This window comes from Schistocerca cancellata, unplaced genomic scaffold (genome assembly GCF_023864275.1).
Source record: "Schistocerca cancellata isolate TAMUIC-IGC-003103 unplaced genomic scaffold, iqSchCanc2.1 HiC_scaffold_674, whole genome shotgun sequence".
NCBI lineage: Eukaryota > Metazoa > Arthropoda > Insecta > Orthoptera > Acrididae > Schistocerca > Schistocerca cancellata.
In genome coordinates this window covers 665001-670000 of record NW_026046685.1, presented here as the reverse complement: position 1 = coordinate 670000, position 5000 = coordinate 665001, and the positions used below count along the sequence as shown (strand labels likewise).

The 5000-nt window shown below is 54.5% G+C and overlaps 1 non-coding gene across 1 annotated transcript in view; it reads right to left on the bottom strand.

Moving 5' to 3' along the window:
• LOC126138965 (small subunit ribosomal RNA) overlaps positions 1-1635 on the bottom strand; it is a 1910-nt gene extending 275 nt beyond the window's left edge. The window contains exon 1 of the ribosomal RNA XR_007528453.1: positions 1-1635. This exon is cut by the window's left edge and continues 275 nt beyond it. This is a non-coding gene — a ribosomal RNA (small subunit ribosomal RNA).
• Between the last annotated feature and the right edge of the window lie 3365 nt (positions 1636-5000).

Here is a 5000-nt window from a genome sequence, read left to right as displayed (position 1 = left end):
AGGTTCAGCGGGTTACCCCGACCTTTCGGCCTAGGAAGACACGCTGATTCCTTCAGTGTAGCGCGCGTGCGGCCCAGAACATCTAAGGGCATCACAGACCTGTTATTGCTCAATCTCGTGCGGCTAGAAGCCGCCTGTCCCTCTAAGAAGAAAAGTAATCGCTGACAGCACGAAGGATGTCACGCGACTAGTTAGCAGGCTAGAGTCTCGTTCGTTATCGGAATTAACCAGACAAATCGCTCCACCAACTAAGAACGGCCATGCACCACCACCCACCGAATCAAGAAAGAGCTATCAATCTGTCAATCCTTCCGGTGTCCGGGCCTGGTGAGGTTTCCCGTGTTGAGTCAAATTAAGCCGCAGGCTCCACTCCTGGTGGTGCCCTTCCGTCAATTCCTTTAAGTTTCAGCTTTGCAACCATACTTCCCCCGGAACCCAAAAGCTTTGGTTTCCCGGAGGCTGCCCGCCGAGTCATCGGAGGAACTGCGGCGGATCGCTGGCTGGCATCGTTTATGGTTAGAACTAGGGCGGTATCTGATCGCCTTCGAACCTCTAACTTTCGTTCTTGATTAATGAAAACATACTTGGCAAATGCTTTCGCTTCTGTTCGTCTTGCGACGATCCAAGAATTTCACCTCTAACGTCGCAATACGAATGCCCCCGCCTGTCCCTATTAATCATTACCTCGGGTTCCGAAAACCAACAAAATAGAACCGAGGTCCTATTCCATTATTCCATGCACACAGTATTCAGGCGGGCTTGCCTGCTTTAAGCACTCTAATTTGTTCAAAGTAAACGTGCCGGCCCACCCAGACACTCAATAAAGAGCACCTTGGTAGGATTTCAACGGGGTCCGCCTCGGGACGCACGAACACGCACGAGGCGGTCGCACGCCTTCGGCTCGCCCCACCGGCAGGACGTCCCACGATACATGCCAGTTAAACACCGACGGGCGGTGAACCAACAGCGTGGGACACAAATCCAACTACGAGCTTTTTAACCGCAACAACTTTAATATACGCTATTGGAGCTGGCATTACCGCGGCTGCTGGCACCAGACTTGCCCTCCAATAGATACTCGTTAAAGGATTTAAAGTGTACTCATTCCGATTACGGGGCCTCGGATGAGTCCCGTATCGTTATTTTTCGTCACTACCTCCCCGTGCCGGGAGTGGGTAATTTGCGCGCCTGCTGCCTTCCTTGGATGTGGTAGCCGTTTCTCAGGCTCCCTCTCCGGAATCGAACCCTGATTCCCCGTTACCCGTTACAACCATGGTAGGCGCAGAACCTACCATCGACAGTTGATAAGGCAGACATTTGAAAGATGCGTCGCCGGTACGAGGACCGTGCGATCAGCCCAAAGTTATTCAGAGTCACCAAGGCAAACGGACCGGACGAGCCGACCGATTGGTTTTGATCTAATAAAAGCGTCCCTTCCATCTCTGGTCGGGACTCTGTTTGCATGTATTAGCTCTAGAATTACCACAGTTATCCAAGTAAACGTGGGTACGATCTAAGGAACCATAACTGATTTAATGAGCCATTCGCGGTTTCACCTTAATGCGGCTTGTACTGAGACATGCATGGCTTAATCTTTGAGACAAGCATATGACTACTGGCAGGATCAACCAGGGAGCTGCGTCAACTAGAGCTGAGCAGCCGGCCGCCCGGGAGTGTGTCCCAGGGGCCCGCGCGAACACGCAAGCGTCCGCTCAATTATTCTGCAAACAGGAGGAGGCTGAGCTCCCCTGCACAATACACCTCGAAACCCTCTCAGGTCCCGGCGGCGCGCAGCGCCGTCCTAAGTACTTGGTCGGGTTCGAGAGAGGCGCAATCGCCCGGAGTTAGGCGAGTAGACGCTTTAGGTGCGACCACCCGTGCTCCCAACTGAGCTTGCCGCTGCCGACAGAGGCCCGGGAGCGTGCTGTCGTGGCATTGCCGGCGGGAGACAACACGCGCCACCTACGGTGACCGGCAGCTCCAACGCCAGCGCCACAGAAGGGCAAAGGCCCCACGTGGGTGCCGAAGCGAACTCTCCCAGCACAGCGCACGTGCCAACACGTCTGCACAACTGCGATACAAACCACCAGCGAGAACCGCTGGGGCGACCGAGCAGCAGACGGCGTCGCGGCGCCGAGTGCCGGGCGGCGGCGCATCCTCAACGCACACAGTCCTCAGTCGGACCAGCACACTGCAGATGTCCACCGCGCTTCGCACCGGGCCCGCGAGGACCCACTTTGGCCGCCCGGCGCCGCGCGCAGGGTGCCCCGGCGCGCAGCTGCGCCGCCTGCCGCGTCCGTCGGCCGGCGCGCCTGCCACTGGGCGCCCCCACCAGCCGGCTGTAGCGCGTGCGCCCACGCACCGCGCGGCCAGCACGCCGGGCGGCCCCCCCTCACCGGCCGGGGACGGTCCCACCCAGCCACCGCCGCGTATCGCTTCACACACAGATTTGCCCTTACTGATTTACCTCCAGCAACAACAACCGTACCACAATGGGTTTACCAGTTGTTCATTTGCGTAACGTCACCAGCAAACGTAGACGTCCATCCCAGTTTGCAAATGCAACGATTATTGCATACCTGTCTGTTAGGTGTCACGACACACTACGTCTGCCCACATACACGCAACAAAATGTGCACGACTAGAGAACACGTGGGAGGTGGCCCCCTACGTATGCGATGTCCATTACGAGACCGACTGTCAACCAGCATCTGTACCATGTCGCAGATGTGGAACGCGGTGCACCATGCTATCACACTGTGTGAGAAGAGACGACTACGTTTGAATACACGCGCCACTACATCAACAGACGGCTCATGCTGATCGCCATCCAGGGCGTCCGTTACTCCCACACGTCTCTATGGCGTACCACACTGCAATGTAGCTGTTATGGGGAGACGGCACGTGGCTGAGTGCACAACATTTGGACCGTATGGTTCGCTGTTGTTGGGCGCAGTCGTTGTACGGTCACACATGTGCCACAGCGTATCATTCAGTACATACGGACCTATGTGCAGTACAATGTGAGGGTTAAGCTTACGACATCAGCGGACAGTGGACACAGGCCGTACCACGACGTAGACTGAGCGCTTCGACATGCGAATGCCAGTGAACAGCTGCGAAGGGCATTGAACACGCAAGCACCTGAACGACCAGCGTGCGAAGGCAGGGGGGAGGGGGGGGGGCGATGTACATCCTGCAGTCGTCCACATTACAGTGTACAGCGGGAGCATGTCAAAAGTAAGCAACACTTGCGAAGTGTTGAACATGAAACGATACACAAGAGGGTGGGCGGTGCGAGTAGCGAACTATATTCAGAGGGTTGTGGTTAGACAACACTAGATTAATGTAACGTGTCATATGCCAATTACAGAGCAGGTTAAGGCACAACGTGGGTTAGGTTAAGGCACAACGTGGGTTAGGTTAAGGCACAACGTGGGTTAGGTTAAGGCACAACGTGGGTTAGGTTAAGGCACAACGTGGGTTAGGTTAAGGCACAACGTGGGTTAGGTTAAGGCACAACGTGGGTTAGGTTAAGGCACAACGTGGGTTAGGTTAAGGCACAACGTGGGTTAGGTTAAGGCACAACTTGGGTTAGGTTAAGGCACAACTTGGGTTAGGTTAAGGCACAACTTGGGTTAGGTTAAGGCACAACTTGGGTTAGGTTAAGGCACAACTTGGGTTAGGTTAAGGCACAACTTGGGTTAGGTTAAGGCACAACTTGGGTTAGGTTAAGGCACAACTTGGGTTAGGTTAAGGCACAACTTGGGTTAGGTTAAGGCACAACTTGGGTTAGGTTAAGGCACAACTTGGGTTAGGTTAAGGCACAACTTGGGTTAGGTTAAGGCACAACTTGGGTTAGGTTAAGGCACAACTTGGGTTAGGTTAAGGCACAACTTGGGTTACATTGCGGTACAAATTGCGTTACGAATTTGGTTAGGTTAAGGTGCAAAATGGGTTAGGTTAAGGTGCGAAATGGGTTGGATTACAGTACACAACGTGGTAAGAGAGTGTGTTGTTGGGGGGGGGGGGGGGACCGAGGTTCGTTGGTAGTGATCATTGTATGTGAATGTCTGAGGCAGCGTCAGTATGTCACAGCGGTTATGTCTCGTCAGGATGCGCTTATGCGCTTATGCGCTTTTCGCTCGTGACTGGAGGCGCGCCGCGTCTGTGGTTGCGGCAAGGGAGCGGCACACCTGTGTGATTCATTCCTGCCATTGTTTCTGTGCCGTAACAGGAGGCAGTGTGGTGGTGTTGGGTGCACCCCTGTGTAGGGGTGGCTTATCTGAGCAATTGTGGATGTCGGACGGGTGGGATATTCTATTTTCGAATTGGACCCCCTGGTGTGGTTATCATAGTGTGGATGGTGTACTGTGGCGGAGAGGATGCACCGGACGTTGGTCCATGCTGGTGCTTACATATTGTATCTGTGTCTGTTACAGGCAGAGAGTAATGTGTGATAGAGTGTCTCGCTGAGGTGTGGTTCATATTGTGTGCACAGACTTACAGCATGTATAGGGACAGCGGGAATTTGGCATATTGGATATAACTCTTCGTGAAACGCAAGATATAGGGGTGGATTGCAACGTACGAGTGCGGGAAGAGTCCGCCGTTCATCCGCTGGAGTTGCGATTTCGGCGGTTGGGGTGGGGCACGTGCGGGTGCGGGTGGAGTGATTGTCGGTTGACTACTTCGTGCGACGCAGGCACTGGCGTTCGGGTTCCTGTGGTGGACAGATGATGCAGGCTTTGTGGGTGGCGTCGGAAAATGGGTACTGTGGGACCTAGCGATGTCGTAGTCGGGGTGGCGGTATCGTCGGTGCAGCAGGTCATGTTTCGGGAGACTTGCAGATGGCGGTATTTAGTTTTCGTGTTGCGCGCGACATGGTGGACGTAGTGTCGTCCGATTCGCGTAGATGGGGCTATTGCATGTGGCTTCGTCACATTGTCATAGATGGCGATGCTGTGGTTTGGCAGTATGGTTGGTGTAGTTCCGTTGGA